This window comes from Falco cherrug, chromosome 18, assembly GCF_023634085.1.
Source record: "Falco cherrug isolate bFalChe1 chromosome 18, bFalChe1.pri, whole genome shotgun sequence".
Taxonomy (NCBI): Eukaryota; Metazoa; Chordata; class Aves; order Falconiformes; family Falconidae; genus Falco; species Falco cherrug.
In genome coordinates, this window is record NC_073714.1 from 4,029,868 (window position 1) to 4,048,471 (window position 18,604).

General features: G+C 46.2%; 1 protein-coding gene across 1 annotated transcript in view; it reads right to left on the reverse strand.

Annotated features, from left to right (window-relative positions):
• The window catches only part of ENTPD4 (ectonucleoside triphosphate diphosphohydrolase 4), a 248,466-nt gene that overhangs the window by 201,351 nt on the left and 28,511 nt on the right, over positions 1–18,604 (reverse strand). The gene's annotated exons all lie outside the window — the stretch shown is intronic.

Sequence of the window (18,604 nt, forward strand, 5' to 3'; positions counted from 1 at the left end):
TGAAGACTTTCAGCATGCAAACCTGAACCCCAGCACCCGAGCAGAGCACAAGTGCTGCAGAGACCAAGCATCCATCCTCAGCAGTGACTTACAGTAGAACCCTAAGAAAAATTACATCAGAGCACAAAAATTACATTGAGCAGTTTATGATTTACAGCTTTTCTCGGTCCCAGCATCCCTAGGGCAGGTGATGGTATCTCCTGCAGTGGGGCACGTGCTCTGTGGTTCCAGCCAGGCCTGGCACAAAGGGCTGCTCTGTAGGTACAATCTATTTTTTCCGTTAAGCAAACGTGACATCTACTGTTAAAAAACCTCTATTGCAAGAGGAACGTGAACCCAAGAACACCGAAGACATCTCCAGCACTCCGCTTGCCAAGAACCTGCAGTAGGTAGCCCCAGAAGGCTACTGCATCATTGGCTACGTTTCCCTCCCTAGTCTTTTCACTAAACGGCAATATTTTGGTGCGGGTCCAGCTGTTCCCGTCTTCCCAGTTCAGGGTCCCTTGCTCAGCGTGATTTGCCACCCAGGTGGTACAGCCGCAAGCCCATGGGCTGGTTTGCCACCCAGGTGGTACAGCCGCAAGCCCATGGGCTGGCGTCGTATGGCGAGGTCCAGAGGGGACCCTGGCACAGTGCCATTGCCACCGCTGCACCCACATGGACTGGGAGCCGTGTGCCGGACCCTCCTCTTGCGTCCAGCCCAAAAGCAAAGCAGTTTACTACTGGTTTTGGAGTGCTGTTTGTTTTGTTTTGTTGGGGTTTTTTTAGTACGAGTGAGCGCTTCACTCTTCCATCTCCCTTTACTCCTTAGGAAAACAAAAACGTCTTTTTTCTTCTATTTCTTTTCAGGCTCCAAATTTACCACCCTCTTTCATCCCTCTTTTCCCTCCCTCTGTCTGAGGGATGCCGCTACCGAGAGCCAGCAAACCTTTTGCTCTTTGCGCCTCCGAACCAATCGTCACTGTGAGCAGTTCTGGGGGGCTCTCAAAATTAAGGCGCACACCGGACGGACCATCACGACAGCCCGATGCCCTCAGCAGTTGCCACCTGGTCCTCTGAATCGCCCACTTTGCTCTGCAAATTCAGTGCTGGCCATTAGAGGGCAATGGGGCATGGAGAAGAAGTTTCTCTGGCTTGCTATCGGATGACTGCGATCACCTCAAAGGAATCAATTCTGAATTTACTACCTCCTCTGACCTTGAGCTATAGGTGGAGGAGACATTAACAAGAACACCACCAGCCAGGCAGAGTGGGGAGAGCGGGGCACATTCAGTTTTTCAGACACAGAGGCACCAGAGCACTAATAAATGGGCTAAACCCAACCCTTGCAACCCTTTCAGCTCTACGCAGCGAGAGGCAGTCCTCATTGATTCAGCTTTCACTGATCAGAAAACAAGACGTTGTCCTACCAGCCCTCATCAAATAAATGTCATTTGTAACTTGAAATTAAGAAATTTTTTCCACCTTCTTTTTCTTTTGCTTCCTTATGCCCATAGACCTTTCATAGCCTCGTGGGACTGCATCCATCATTACCATCTTAGCAAATAAGTGAATAAAAGGCTGCAGGTTGAATCCACTGGAAAACTCACGGAAATACTGAAGTTTCCTGGCTGACAGACCCTAAGAATTCAGACCTTGGCGTCTGTCTACCACCCAGCTAGGCCTAACGGCTCTCCAGTGTACAAAAGAAATGGTTCTTACTCTGATGGCCTTTGCCACGGGGCGTTAGCATCCCTACATGTGAACCTCAGCTGTCAGCTACTCAATGTTATTTAAATCATCAGTTTATTGATAACTTCCCGAGTACGGCGTTGCTGGGTGCTTCTAACCTTCCTCTGGAGCTGAGGGAATGGGAGGCCCTGGGAAAGGAGCAGGGGGGGCTGCTGGGGGGCCAGCAATTGCCCCGGCCCCCAGATCACTTTAGAGCAATTTTCAGAAAAGTGACACAGATATTAACAGGCTGTTACTGACATTAGATCCATAAATAATTCCATGTAATGCATGGCCCTGGCCTTTAGAAGGTCTAGGGGAAAAAAGCAGAGGCTGAAATATTGACAGATGTGTCTGCAAGAGCTATTAAAAAAGGGAAAGTAGTTTCCACAGGGTTGGTCTAAGCCATGGCACCCAGGAGCAGAGGGAAACCTCGGTCACATGTGACAAAGTAGACCTGAGTGCACAGCCCCAAGAAACAGGGTAAATGAAAAGAATTAACACGACTTCAGCAGGACTTCAGAAATGGAGGCATCCCCCTTTGGGAGGTAAAAAAACGTTGGGAAAAACTGGAGAACTTTTCCAGCAAGCCTCCGTACAAGTGAGGGCAGAACTCAGGTGCGTTTACTCTGCGCTGCAGATAGAGAGGCGGTCTCTCTCTCTTATCTGTTCACGCATGGAGAGAGAAAGGAGCGGCTCTCTGCCATACACTGAATGTCTTTTTATGTCCTTAAGTGCACTGAAGTAATGCATTTTCCATGTTACTTTTTGCAGCTAGCACTGAGAGCTGCGTCCCTGAATCCCCTCAGCGGGTACATTCCGTTAAAGTGCTGCAGTGAATTGCTAAACACGTTTTATAGATCGCTCAGCCAAAAAATCCCAGCTACCCAGCCCCATTCTATGATGAGGCTTCATAGCAGTAGAAAACCCATAAGATGACTTGAACAGAGAAGAAAACACACAAAACCCACCCCCATACCATAGCCTCCCAGCCAAGGTAGTGAAGCAGATGAACATGATTCACCGCCTTCAGAGACACCAACCGGGCGCCCACGTGCTTTGCTGCAGGCATCTCACTCTGTTATGAGTCCACCCCTCTCCATTCTCTGCTTTTGCCACCTTCACTCCCAGTACACACGCCCTCAGAAGAGCAAGAGAATTCCCACTGGCTGGCTGACGCTGCTTGTGTAGCTTCGAGCTGGATTTCAAGGCAACAGTCCCTCTTGGCTTCTCAGACGGTGCTACGGGACCAACTCCCACGCCAGCAGCCAGATTTCTTGGTGCTTCGCAGCTGCAGCCAAGGCTTGGCTTTTCGGAAGAGTTTAGCATCTTCCACACACCCTGCACGTTACGCTCACTCACCTGGAAACTCAGTTCCAGGCTTAAGTTCCTTGTGCTTCAGCTTTGCATGTTCAGCATAAGGACCCCAGCCCCCCCTTCCTCTCTCCGAGCCCCCACTTGCCTCCCCTGGCTCCAGAGGGGATGTTCAACCCAATCTGGGGGCTAAGCCCAGTGGGACCAGTTACCCAACCTCCACGCTAAGCGTACATTTCTGGATCCTCACTCCCTTTTTTGTGCATGGTAGCCCACCCAAAGGGGCCTGTGTTGGTCTTTTCTAAGCTATAACAGCAAGGATGACTTGCAGTACCCACGCTAAAGCGTATATTTAACCCCTCTGATGCCACCATGTCCCAATGCACTGATGCACTGCTCTGCTGGGACTGGTCTTTGTTTGCCAATCCCTGTAGCGAAGCCCTGGGAAGGGAAACAAATAACCCCACCCGGGTCCAACCATGCAGCATCGGCACCCGAAAAAGGGGAGAGGGAGAAACGGCAGTGGGACCCTGGGCAGCCACCAGACCTCCGGATGGCTGTAATGTGCTGTGAATTTTTCATGCTAGAATCAGCTGTGTGCTGCAGGCACGCAGCTGAATGGAAAATCAACCTGAAAAATTAATGACCTACTGCAGAGTGCAGGCAGGAGAAGACACACAAATGAGGACAGAGACCCTTAGAGAGCCGAGCAGAATCGCTCCCTTTTTGTCCAAAACACGGGCACGTTCAAACGAACACCCGCTGTCCCAGAGGCACTGGGAAGGAAGATCGCAGGGTGCCAGGTTTTGGGGTGCTCAGCATGCCACCCCAGGACCCTGGGTCAGCCACACCATCCAGGTGGCCACTGGAGCTCCTCAGCCACGGCTTGGCCTGGGTCAGCATCCCACATGCCCCAGGCAGTCTCCTTCCCAGCCCTGGGTCTGAGCAGCACCAGTCACCAGGCAGACAAAGCCCACAGAAAAGGGAAAGGTGGTGGTGGTGGGTGCATCTAATTGTGCCCTTATCAACATATCTTATATCTCGGCAGCTGTCTAGACATTATAAAACAGCAGACAGACTTCCCTCTCTCGCTGATAAGACCTGACCCAAAACTCTGTAAATTTAACCAGAGTGGAAACACAAGACCTCCATCAGAAATGAGCAAGAGCTCTAATTCATACCAACATCACGGGGTTTATTTACCCCAAATGACTACATTAATAATTTCATCCCTATTCCTTATGCATGTCACCATTTCCTCGCTTTAAAAGCCACCCTGACATGGGGTTAGAGTCATTTACTTCATCACTGCCATCACTAGGAATGCTGCAATCAGAAGAAAAGTGACTCCTCATTACTTATTTAGAACGTGCCAAGCAGCATAGATGTTTGTGAAGTACACGCCAAATTATGCCCAATGGAAAGGAAAAAAAAAAAAAAAGCAGGTACATACGTGCATCTTCTGGGCATCTGCAGAGTACCTCACGGCATGTAGGAGTTGCATAGAAGCTTCAATATTAGTTTAAAAAATTCATGGGCCAGCATTTGCTTCTTTACACCAGAAATAAACCTGTTGGTAAGTGTTACTCACAACGAAAAAAAGGTGGTAATATTTAGCCTGCTCAGCTTATGCATCATGTCTTATCAGGAAAGTCACGATAGGATCCTGGGGAGAGGAAACTGTCTCAAAGTTACACAGCAGCGCTCGTTCGGGTTGATTTTGACATGTTTAGCAAACGGTATTTATGCAAACGGTATCTCAGGAGCCGCGGTAGAAGGCAGATAGTGGGAGGTTTTGCAAAAGCTGGGGATTTGGACCACTCTTCCTCCGTAAAGTGAGAGCCGCTGGTGCTCGACCCTGCTGCAAAGCGTGGGTGCTGCAGCAGGTCCTGCTGCTGAGCCCCAGAAGAACGACCCCCCCGTCGGCGATGCCAACGCTGCTCACTTCCCAGTGAGCTGTGGCTGTCACTGAGGGCAGATCCCGTCCCCTCCAGCCAGCATCTCCTTCGGCAATCCACCCAATTTTGGAGCAAGTTTGATCTGAGACTTTGATGTGACTCACCTTCTTATTTGAAAGCGGTAGCCACAAAAAAGAAATAAATGCCTGGGCATTCTCTGGCCAGTTTTCCCCTCCCTGTGCAGGATCCAGCCTTTGCTGTCCGCAGCCCATGGACCTGGGCTCTGCCCTCCCTGCACACAAGTGACTTTTCAGCTGACACACCATGATACCCAAATCCTTGACCTGGAACAGCCCAGGGCTCCCCACAAGCTGCACTGTTCCCCAAAATGGGGTGGGCAGAAGACACCTTGCCCCCCCCCATCACCGCTGTGGAACTTCATCCCTCCCCCCAGCCTGTGGAACAGCTCAGCCGGGGGCTAGAACACACTGAGAGATGCTTGCTCCTCTCTCTGCTTGTGGAATAAAGTAAGCAGCACTGCTCTTGTTATTTATCACTATTACTCTGTTCTGGAAAGTGCTGTGTAACCCCAGGGTTTGAAAGATTCAAAGGTGCTTTATGTATTCATGTAGAATATGTATTCATATTTATGTATTAATATATGTAGACCACAAAAAGAACGCTGTGTTCACTCGGAATCCTTTAGTACATGAAGATAAAAGCTGCTGCATGTGCTAAATGCAACACACACGTGTGTGCACACCCATACAAACCACGTGGAACCGCACACAAAAGCACAGCACGTTGGATATTTGGATATTTAATGCCACGTCTATGTACATGTAGGTGTTCATTCAGAATATATTTAACATAACATGGAAACCTTCATTTCAGAACGTATTGATAGCGTTATGGTTTGGGGGCAACCTTATTTCTTTATCTCACATGTATTATTCAAGTTGTTAATTCCTCCTTTATAGCCCGCTACTATTGCGTCCAGCCAATCCTTTAGAATCTGGCCAGTGGGACCTGGTGTCTTTGGCACATGACATTTATAAAAACCGTGCAACAGCCATTTATTTTCAATTATTCTGTATCCGACTTCTCTGAAAAACAAGGTCTAGAATCAGTTCTAAACCTGATGAGCAACTGCAGTAATTTTACACTTAAAAGAAAACGGTCAGGAGGTTTTCTTAACTTATTTTCCCCATGTGTATGCTTTGGCTCACTATATTCAGCCAGACAAAACTTACTTCATCTTGTGATATTTCTGAAATTAATATGGCTACTAATTTGCATCCAGTGGAAAAATGGCCCTTTTTTCCACATGATTGTTGAGGCATTTTTTAACTGTTACAGACTTTCCCCATTTTGAAGGGACAATAAGAGCAGTTTTACTTCCAGTTTCCCAAGCAGCTGGATTTCCCTTTCTTTGGCGTCTATATTTCTGCTTTATTATTTCCTTTACGCAAAGAAAAGAAAGAAGGGAGGGAAGCAAATGGAACAAACCTGACTTCTTCCCTCCTCCCCCAAATGCTCACTTTTCATTAGATCATTTGGAAAACGCTAAATATTTTTACGGTGGTGTTTTAAAAACTGTTTTTCTTTAATGCTTTTCCAACCAGGTCTGGAAGATCTTTAACCAGGTCTGGTTTCCCATCAGGATCAGGGAAGCAGGGGTCAGAGAGGAAAGCGGATCTGGCACCAAACCACACTGGGTGCCCACCTCTGCCCCACGGTACGGGGACTCCAACGAACCCAGTGCCCTTCAATCCTAATATATGCTTAGTTCTAAGCACACGCTTATATCTTATATCAGAAAGTCTTCTCATTCTCTCTAGTATCCTTGCTTTCTCTTGTCTTTCTTCTTTTTGCTCATCTTCCAGAGCCCCCTCAGCTGTCACTGTTCCCTGCCAAGCCCATGGTCTCCATCACCACTGGGAAAGCAGCATAACCAGCCACGTCCAGAGACTCCAGTAGCCACCAGAAACAGACAAAGAACATTAGGAAAAACATAAGGATCTGGTTACCCATCCAACATACGACTTCAGCCCTAACTAGAAAGACCTGCAGGGTTGTTCTAGTTTCTTCCCTGGCTACGTTTGCAAGGCAGTTCGACCCCTGCTGCAGTCGGTGGCAACGTTTCCATAGATTTACTGTGACCTTGCGAACCCTATTTGTCCCCCAACCAAAGCATCCATTCCCTTTTTTTTTACTGTAACACTAAAATTTCATTTTCTGACTGAGCTTGCGTTGAGCTGCCTGACGGACGATAAATATAATCACACTTAAGTTAATGGACAGGACACCAAACCCAAAAGCTTTTATTTTCATTAAACATCATTAGATGTGGCATGTCTTTTATCAAATCTGTCTCTGATATTCACTTTATTAAAAAGTCCATCAACCCCAGACTGCATAATGTAATCTGCAAGGACAGAGAGTGAATTTATATTAAACACGTTAGCTGGTAGGGACACAGATGCCTGAAAAAAAAATTAAATGTATTCAAAAAACCCTCTTTAGAAAAGATCTTGAAAGGACATGCAAAATGAAGAGGAATTAATAATTCAGTGTGTTGGAGGATTATTTTGCAAACAGGGAGAGAAAATGACTTATTTTAGCTAAAAATTAAAAAGACGTTAAAATCTTACAAAATCAAAGGTGTTTAGATGAACATGGTAGTTAAGTATTTAGGGGTCTTTGAATATCTGACCACAGCACACGGGTTATAAGCAGCTTCCAATTCTACAGACGAGCACAGACCCACAGGCACAACCCGGGCCTCCGAGGATTTCTCAGGACAATCCCAGGAGTTACACAAAGCGGAGGGCTGCCCTTACCCCCACCGGCATCGGGATCCGTCCTCGGGGCAGATAGAAAACACAAAGTTTTGTTTCCCTTAGACTATACACGTGCTTTGGGCATTTAATTTCAGGACATGGGGGCACAGCTTTCGAAGCTGCAGGGATGTTCTGATCTGAAACACTTTGGCTGGGGTTAAGAGTGGTTCAGGCAAGAGGAACTCCTGAATCACGTAGCTCATTTTCTACGTGCCTTTTGTGAGTCCGAAAGCTAAAACCTGACTTCTTGCAGCTTCAAGCTGCCCAGGTCCGCCTGGCTGTCAGTCTCTATGTACAAAGTAGGAGAGAGATGAGGAGAAACCTGCCCTTCCACCCCTGAGCTCCCCCAGGCACAGACAGACCCTTGGCCGGGTGACGTTAAGCCTAGACCAAAGCTTTATTTAGTTTTTCATGCGCAACTTGTAAATTCTGCACCTTTATGTTCTATTTAAAAGCCTTGGGTGCAGGTAAGGTAACGTGCCTTTGCCAGCACCTGCTGTAACCCCAGCGTGGAGCGAACGCCACGAGCCGCAGCATCCCAAGGATAACTGCTTCGCCTGCACAAGCCAGCTTGTCATGTCCCACTGATGCCGACGGTACCGCTTGCCAAGCAGGCAGCGCTGCCTCACACGGAAGCCTTGTGAGACCTCAGCCTGTCATGCCGATGCCGTCAGCCAGCGGAGCGCATCGTTCCCAAAGCCAGGCAACCCAGGCTGTGCTGCAGGGAGCTCTCCTGCAAAGAGTCCCCCGGGCTTTAGCAGGAGGGAAGCGTTCTACACCTGGATGTTGCCTGGATGGTCTCAAGACTGACCTTTGGGCAAGTCACACGTGCTCCAAATATTCAGTGTTTGACGGGGGGACTGCACTAGCTGGTGACTGCTCCAACGGGTGCTGGGAGATGTGCCCCGCAGAGCTCCAGGGGGGCTGGATTCAGTCTGAAAATCGCAGATGCACTGATACAACGCAAGGCTAAGTGGCAGAATCTATTCTCCATCATTTTAACTCAGAGCTACAACTTCCAGAAGGGAGCTGGTCTGCTCTTCAGTGACTTGTAGATGACATCAATCTGAACCTTCCACATCTGACACGTGCAAAGGTTTGCCTGCCCAGAAGCTTCGGCACCCCAAAGCGTAGAATTTGCTGCATGAGCCATCAATCACACTTGTGACTACAGACTGATCTTCGGGAAAACACCTCCATTCCAAAATCTGCCCTTAAATAGGGTCCCTCTCTTTTAACTGATGCTCTACTTTGTAGTGTTTAAGGATATTACTTCAAAAGACAAGACAGATTTTGCTACAAAATGACATTGTATTTCCCCCTTTGGCAAAAAACAACCCCCTCATCTTTTCCTGTCAGTTTGCCTAAAAAAAATATATATATATATAAAAAAAAAATCAGAACCCAGCAACTCAAAAATTCAAAGCGCTTCACACTCATGTCACAGTTTTTAATCTCGGAAAATCAGTTTTGTAAGTGAATAAGGAAAATCCGTGCCAGCTTCGATTTACTTGACAAGCCATTTGCTGTTTAAACACAGGAAGGTTTTCACGGGAACTTGCGAACCGACCCTCTGTGTGCAGCCCCTGCTGACTAACACAGCAGCAGCCACGGTACAAGGCTGTTTCTTGGTCCGAGCTCCTAACACCCAACGCAAGCGTGACCTCCCCCGGCATACTGAGAACTCGCTGGACCTTTGGTCACCCTTTGGTTCCATCCAACACTTGCCACATGTGGCTTCTTAGGAAGGATACGATTAGCTGGGGGACATTCTGTTCCAGTCCCACCACGAAAATTCAATTGAAACAGTATCATGAGGATTTTGTCACACAATTTGCAGCTCCTGAGCTTATTCCACTCTAAGGAATAAAGTGCCCCGGCATCACCTTTCTCAGCCATATGGGATGGCAACACAGGCTTCTTCACGCACAAGCTGGAACCCCATCAAGACCACAGGCTCTAGAACGTAAGCGATGGTTTAGAGAGAGAAGCTGTCAAAACTCACTTTAATCCTGAACGTTTGCATCCTACAAACATCAGTGTAAATGGGGGGTGTGAGGAGCAACAACCCTCTAGCCTGGCAGATGGAAAAAGTTACGAAAGAGCTCGGTAATGGAACAGCACATACTGAAGAAATCCCAGACTTACTGCTCGCTTTTGCATTGTCTGACCAGTGCATGGGATTTGCACAATGTTTCAAAAATATTAACTAATCCTCCAAACAAGCCTGCACAGTCAGCAGGTTAGAGCTCAGAATTTTAGCCTTCCAGATGGGGAAAGCGAGGCAGCAGCTTTACGCAATCTTTCCAAATTCACCAGGGAAGCAGCTGCCAAAAGGCAAAATGGGAACTTGCTAAACCCCAGGTTTATACAACCGTGCCTCTCCTGCGCAGCCTGAGGAAGAAACCTTTCAATGAGAATTAAATCTGTGCTCACAAGACCATCTCTTCATATCCAACCCCAAATTCTTGGTCCTTTGGCTGGTGGGAAGAGTCTATTCCCAAATCTACACATCTAACCAAAGCAAGAAGGATGCTATGTGCTGTTGCTTGCTTTCGGAGCTTGATTTTGAGCTATTAACATTAGCCTCTGAGAAAAAAAAACAACCCAACAAATCTTTACTTTGCGAGAAAGAAATGCCGAGTTGGGTATTCGCCTGGTGGTGTGTTCACCTGCGAGTGCAGGACAAGAGGGTGCTTTTCAGTAAGGTCAGCTCTTTGGAGAAATGCTGAACTGCACAGTAGCACCAGCGTGACCTTTCAAGCCATCAGTTAAACAACCAAAAAGCTGCCTATACTATCAATTAAGAAGGTAATTTTCTGTGACATCAGCTTTTGAACGAAGTATCAGTGACGTTGCCCTGTCTGGAAAAAAAGAACTGATGTCTCACCGTGGAGCTGATGGAAGAGTGACTTAAATCAGTAGAAAAGGCTACAGTGAATTTTTGGTTGGGGCATGACAGAAAAGGAACTGAGCAACAGGAGGAGAATTCTTTTCTAATCAATTACCCTAGGGAGCTGCTAGTGTTAATTTATTTTGTATGATACTAGTAAGTGCTCTTACCCGCAGGCGTAAGGAAATACTGAGTAAAGATATTAGTAAATACTGTGAAGACACAGCGTGCCGCCCTTTCGATCCGCAGCACGGGATGACAACAGAATCCTCACAAGGAGAAGTAAATGGGTGTAAACCCCAAGTTGTACCTTTCACCATGCGGCCAAAGGGAAGAGTACCCCGCAACACCCCAGGAGACACAGCACCATGGTGCTGGACCCTGAGGCGTTACTCATGGTGAGAGCTGAGTGAAGGGTGTCACACCACAGTGGCCAGCCTTGGGTATTGCAAAAATAAGTGGAGAGGTCTTGGTGACCTCTGTTTGTCAATGAACTTCAGGAGGGGCTGGGTTCACAAAGCTAAGCACGAGCTGACGAGCTCTGCTGCTGAAGGAGAGATGCCCAAGCGTTGGTCTTAAGGAGTCTGCACCTCCCTGTTTACTACATCCTTTATTCAGGCTGGGAACCACCCCCAGGAGCAGCCTTACAGCCTCTGAGATCCTCTCAAAGATGCTCCAGTGCCAAACCAGCAGCAGGGCACGGCGATGCAGCCTGCATCACTCCTGAGCACCTCTGACCCAGCAAAACTCCTGCTGTTATTCAAATCTAGGACTGCAAACGCCAAATTTATTTTGCATAACAAGACTCGCTTCATTTAGAATCTATTTCCCAGCTTGCATAACCTTACTGCAGATATATATATATATATATATATATATATAACATCCTTCCAGCTTACTATATTGTCAGAAAGAGGAGTATGAGGAGCTGAGTGATCCAGGGATGGGGGTGAGGGTGGGGGTTGCTCCAGCAAAAAGCACTTATCTCAGGGACACCTGAAAATAGAGGTTTCACAGGCAGCCTTATACCTCTCTCCTGGCAGATGTTTCAGCTTCAACAGAAATAACACAGCAGGATGGAAAGGGCCCCAAACAGATGGTTTCAAAATAAAAGGTTTGTCAGTGGAGAGTCAGTCTCAATCCTCGAAGGAGGCTGTAGCCAAAAATACTATAAAGATCAGGTCATTCAGAGAGAAATATTAAATCTGGTGAGTTAGAAACCTGTGCAAAGCTGTGCATGGAGAAAACAAGGGGTTGTTTCTCTATGAAGAATTACTTAACTTCCTGAAGCGTTCAATTATCATCTATAGCACGATCGATCACACTCAGGAAAACAGGCACATTTAGTTTCACATAGCAATGAATCCCTCAGCTTCCCTCCACAGAGTTTACAATACAGTGCTTTGTCTGGCATGATGTTCCAGCCACCCATCTCAGTGACACGTTCGGTGTCACCGTCGGTGTGGTGGGAGCCGCTACCTTGATCAAATTATCCAGCCTGGGATGTTGCCACGTGCCATGGCCAAGACCTGCATCTCCAGAAGCAGCAAGGAGCCCTGCTGCAGGCAGCGATGCAGTAACACACTCACAAGGAAAAAAAAAAAAACAAAACAAAAACCTCTTCCAGATCCTGCTCATTTTGCAGCCAACACACATGGGTTTCAATTCCAAGCAGCAGTCCAAACTTAAAGTCTTCACTTTATATTAATTCCAGGCATGTTCATTATTTAAAATAAATGTCCATTCTACGAGCAGCACTTGATCTTTACAATATCTTGTGGCAAATCTCAATAGAAGGAAAATTGATGCCTAATAAATCCTGCGCATCAAGGACTTTAACATCTCTGGCTTTGCCAAAGCAAATGCGAAGATACACCAGAGCTAATTCTCAGCACTTCCGTGCAATGAGGAGATAAGATAATAGCAATTATTCTACATCTGTAACAAATAGGCTGAGTGTACGTCCTATAAATCTTAATAAGAAGAATAAACGTCTTTAATGAAATGCCTGCTGCAGAAGGGGCAGGCACACCCCTTGGGCTGCTCCAGGTCTGAGATGAGATGTCCCCTGCTTAAATCCAATATCTTAAATCCAACCTCTTTATTCGCGTCTTAAAATAACATGATTGATGGGAGGCCTTCCACCGCAGGTATGGGAAAGCACTGAGAACAGCAGCTGCTTCATTTCAAAGAATTAATCTTTCTGAAATTTATCATGTTGCGTGTCAGAGCTGAAGATGTTTGTGCTGCTCAAAGGTTACACGGTTCACCCTCCATTCCCTCTTCAAAACAGTTTCACCTTTTAAACAGGCTTTTTTTTTTTTTTTTTTTTTTTTTTAAAACAAGAAAGGCTGATGTGCAAGGAATAGGACAAAAGTATTTCTTCTTATCATATAATTCAGGACTTAAGGTGAAATCTGTGATTATTTTACAATGAGTATTTACAACTTAAGAAACAAAAAGCAGGTTCTAAATAACCAAGCCACCCTTTAGCACCGTCTGAGATAATTTTCTTTTCAAGGCACCCAGGGAGAGACAGGATTTCAAGGCAATCTTGTCCTTCCTATATGCAGTAAAAAAAAATTTAAAAAAATAAAAAAATTTACAATGTGACCTCAAGGCATGCATCTCTTATGTTAACCTCAGTATCTGCTTTATTTTCAGAAAGGCTGACTCCACAGAAACCTTTGTTGAAACATTCCCAGAGGGTATTGTAGATTACACTGGGACAGCTGAAACGTCCTGCTGCCAAGACAAGCAATTAAGAAAAACTAACAGAAAAAGTGGAAAAGCAGCATCAAGAAACTTCATGTCAAGGTTAAAAAATAATGGATGGATTAAATGGAACCACACTCCGATTACTTCATTTAGAGAATTTATGGTACTTGATTTCACAGTGCCGAGTGATAGATGAAGAATTGCACAGATGAACACAGTAGGCTTATTTCCCCATAATATTTGTTTTGTTTTCTGCATTAATCAAAAGCATGTGGACACTCCGCTGACAAATGGAAATGTTTCCCAACATTTCTGTTTAAGAGACCCACTTAATTAGCAGCCGTTTGACTGCAAACCTCTTTCAACTCAGCTACAACTAAAAAGACACTGGCCGCTTTGCTTACAACAGAAAGGCAACCTGTAGCACACGAACGGTGCGGAATTGCTCCCCCCTGCCCCATAACCGCCTCCTGGCCTCTCTGAGAGTGAGGGTCTCATTTCCCCCATGGAACGGGCACCTATGTGGAGCAATGTGTGAAATGGAAGCAGCGTCTGCAGGCAGAGGATGGAGCTGCACGGGCTGAGTGACAGGGCGCGTAGCTCTTCACCAGGGCAGCGCAGAGTAGTAACACAGAAGAGCATGGGTGCAGAACGTCGCAGCAGACGGCGTGTGGCTGGAAATCAGCACCTTTCTGAATTAGGTGCATTTCTCCTTGCCTGGGAAATGAGGAAAACCCTGCCCAGCTTCGCTTTCTGGCAGCGGTGTGAAGAGCTTTACTTGTGGTGCAAAGCACTGATTGCAAATACTGTCCCCGGTCCCTGCAACGGCTAGGTGGTACGATTTGGTTTTCATCCTAGCTGACCTTTCCACCTGTTCCCTTTTCCACACCCTTTCCCTTGGTCTTACCGGTTCTCTCCTTCCAACCACATCCTAACCTTGAAAACAGACTGAGGTCGCTTTAATTTCAATTTAAAACTTCGGAAACCAGTGCAGTATCTTAGCATGGATTCAGCTTTTAATTAACCAGTATCTTATCTCACCCACTCTCAGATACTCCTCATCTTATTGCATTTCCCCCACTCCATCTCCAATGCAGAGAGATCGCAGTGCACCAGCTAAACCATGGCGTCAGCATTTGTCTCACACAGCAACAGGACAAACAACATCATATTCTCACAGTCTGACCTTCCCACAGTACTTACTGTTCCCACATACTTACAACAGCATTTCCTTCTCCCAGAAACAGGGTGGGGGGGTGGGGTGGGGGTGTAGAAATCTACCGATGTCAAACCACACGTTGATGTAAAATACTCTGTTTTAACAGAGAGAGGATGATACAGGTGTAAATTAATTCTGAATAATATGTATAATATATAATCATGGATTTTGCCACCACCAGCGAATTTTCTTTTTCCTGCATTGCAGTTGAAACCTTGCTATAAGCCGTTACATCGCTGCTGCAACTCCTTGCAGCCCACTGCAGCTGTTCATTTAATTAATAATATTCTTAATATGATTTAGAAACAATGCATTTTAATGAGGTCAATTACGAACTACCAAGTGCTCATTCTGAAGAATACACAAAACTATTTTGAAGTTCACAAAGCAGCCGCACTACATACTCCAGAGAGCTTAAGGCCAGGCAGTGAAGTACATTTACTTTCTAAATGCTCTTCTCTGAGTAGGGACTGTACATCACAACCCCCCCATGCAGGGCTGGGGTCCTACCACACACAAGTGCTCTACAACAACCGTACACGCTAATCCCCCTTGCTGTCAAAGGCACGCTTCCAAACCGAGTCTCCGTGTGCTCATTAAATCTTTACAAATTGTGTCTCCACCTAAATATTTCCTCCTAGCTTAGGCTTCTTTCCTGTTTCACCTTCCACGTGCAGTAGTATTTACATCAGTATTTACTATATGGAAAATAAACACTCATGAGGGTTATATTATAAGCTACAGCAATGAAGACATTGAAAGGCACGGAGAGGTACGTGGGAGAAAAACACCGGAGGCTTGTCGTGACAATAGTCTGGGTTGTGTAAAAAGTGGTATTGTTTAAAAACTTCAAGATTAAAATTTATTTTTAAGGTTTCGGTTTTAATTTTCAGTGAGGATCTGTGAAAGTATTTTTTCACGTATGTATATGCATATACAATACTCTCATTTAATTATATATACAATACTATAAAGATACCATGGCTATCGCCTCTTTTCCCAGTAAAATGGGAAATCAATCAGGCTGGAGCAGGTGACCCCAACCCTGCAGGACCTGCCCTGAGCACCCTTAGCTTGCCTTTGGGTCCCCAGGGGAGATGGCCATCCTCACCTTCTCTTTACAGCTCCTGGCCACACTGGGATGAGAAATGCTAGGGACGATTTCTTTTCCATGGTTTCAGTGCAAAATTAGCTTCTTTTTTTTTCCAAATACACCCTAAATAAAAACATATTGTGAATTATTAACAAAACCTTCAAGTCTTTCTCTGTTATTTCCAGACAATTCACAAAGTATGGGGAACACAAACAGGGGTCAAGCCCAGCACCGGGCGCTGTCACATCTTCCCTGCGTGCAGATGATGTGAGCCAAGGAGCCCTCAGGTGCCAAGTTTCTGTTTCTCTTACCAGGGTGAAGCAAAGGAGACAGAGAAGCCTCTGTCTCCTGTCTCCTTCACTGTTTATACTGGCATCGCGCCTGGAGGCAACCTGGCCAGGGGCTGCTGCACGAAGAAGCAGTTCTACGGACTCGCTGAAAACAGTCGCTGCTGTAGAGAAGTCACAGCTGATGAGAGAGCTGGGAATTGACCTTCCTCCTCCCCCCTCCAGGGGCAAAAAGTTCGGATGAACTTCAATTAGCACAAAGCAATACCTGCGCTGCCAACAGCTGAGCAACGCGGCCGTACAGGCATGCAAAGACATGGCGATGGCTCATGCTGAGCTTAGCAGGGCAGCGGCACACAGGTCCCCCCGCATCCCTGGGGTCCCCCGCTCCCCTGGGGTCCCCTGCTCCAGCAACCACCACACACGCTCGCAACTGAGACCCTTGGGTATCGAGATCCCAACTCGCTGCCTCCTGCAGCCGCAGAATCACAGAACCGCAGAACTGTCTCAGTGGGGACAAAACCTTTAAGATCATCAAGTGCAACTGTTAACCCAGCACCACCAAGCCCACCACCTCGCCATGCTCCTAAGCACCACAGCTACACGGCTTTTAAATACCTCTAGGGATGGTGACTCAGCTGCCCTTTGACTTTTTCTATTTTAAATGGATGGTTGCTGTCAGACAGGCTAATACTTTATGCTGGGATCAAACCAGTACTGGGCTTCCCTGTGAAGCTGGTTACCAGCTGTCTTGCCATCAGCTTGGGCAAAAGCATGGGAGCAGCAGAGGGCTTGGTGTTAAACCGCCGTGTCTTTCATCCTCTGGGTGGTTTTTGTCATTTTCCTCTTAATACCTGACCAAACCGGCTGGCACAGTCGGTATCTTCAGCAAACCCACCTGCAATAAAGGATCAGCCCCCAGATCTCCAATTCTTACATTTGCATTTACTGGGCACGTCGGCCCAGCACCAACACAGATGGGGGACAGATCTCATTAAGGTCAATGAGAAGTGTCATCTTAATTTTAGGGGACGGGATGCCCAACCAAAAAAATGCATAAGCGAGTCGTAGGAGGTACTTTCTCGTGCCTTTCATCTGGTGCCAACAACCTCACAGTCACCTGCCCCAACGTGTGGCAAAATCTACATCGGTTACAACCTGTGCTCCAGGTCTTTGTCCAGAAGTAACTTCACCAAAATGCTTCAGGTTTTCCCTGAAACAGACCCCCCTAAATTACGCATTGACATGAAACCGGGTGGAAGAGCCAGCGTGGGGTGAGGACTGTCGCCTTTCCGAGCAGGTTCTGGCTGGTGAACTGCTGGAGCGGAGCTTTCCAAGGCAAAGCGGGCTGGAACTCAGCCAGACCAATTTTGCCTTCCCAATTTTCCGTGAAGGACGGTACGGGTGGGAAAGAAGAAGATGTGAATATGATGTCCTCATTTCTTTCACAAGACATGAGCACAAATTACCCTTCTAAATTTTTTTGTCTGTCTTGGTAGAGATTGAGATAGTAATTTGCTGCAATCGATGATACTGGGAAACTTAAAAACCCTGTTCTGAGCAGGCAGAACCACTCCCACCCATTCGCTGGGGTTTCTCTGAACTGGGATCCAGATGGGGAAATACTGCCTTGATCTCTGGTTTCCTTTCAGGCTGATGGACTGAATGAAAGAATTTAAACACCGGGTTCTGATTTTACAGATTATCTGGCTTAACCAATTTTAGCTTATATTCTATAAGCCATAAAATATAACTTAGGGTTTTTTTTATTATTATTAAACTGCTTTAAATATAGTCATGCTGTAAAACTCCATTATACTAGGCACATTTGTAAAGTAAGGGACTGTCACCTGAAGGGCAGCTGCAGTACATTTGCTATATGGGCCATATCAAGAAACTTAGAAAATCTTTGCCATTTCCCAAATAAGGGTCTCCAAATCAGTAGAAGTCAGGAGTAATAAACTTCATTTATTGAGCTAGAACTAGCTGAAAGTCTTATTAGACTTCTCGGTCCCTAAATGACAAGCCAGCAAGGTCAAAGCCACATACCACCCCACCGACAGCTATTTTCTCTCTCAGACACAGGGACTTCTAGTCTTTAAACCAAAATAACATGAGATACAACCCAGCGATGACTTCTACTCCAAAGTTTCACGTAGCTACCTACTCTGTTTGCATGAAGTTAAACGATGATGCTTTGCTACTATGACTGCAGAGATGTCTATACATTGAACCACGATTTAGACTGGCAGGAAACCGAAGCCAAATGTTACAACACATTAGTAGGACAGCACAGAGCTTTGTCCTACTTTTGGATACTCTTGACAAGCTCTTGAAGGTTGAAGAGATCTGTGTTAGACAGAAGGTCCAGCCTTATGTACAAGAAGAGATGAATAATAAGTATTGGCACCGTGGCAAAAGAAAGTCTCAGTTGCAGGCACAAAACCGTTGCATATTGCAATGTTGTCAAATACATTAAGTTATTCTGTAGAAGTTCTCTCGCTTGTAAGCAATCTGGCAATTTGTTAAAACTACCATGCAAAGTTGACCTGATGCATGTTCAGACTGTGAAATCACGTACACCTCCCCCCCTTCGATTTCTCATAAACTGATTTCACTATAAATTTAA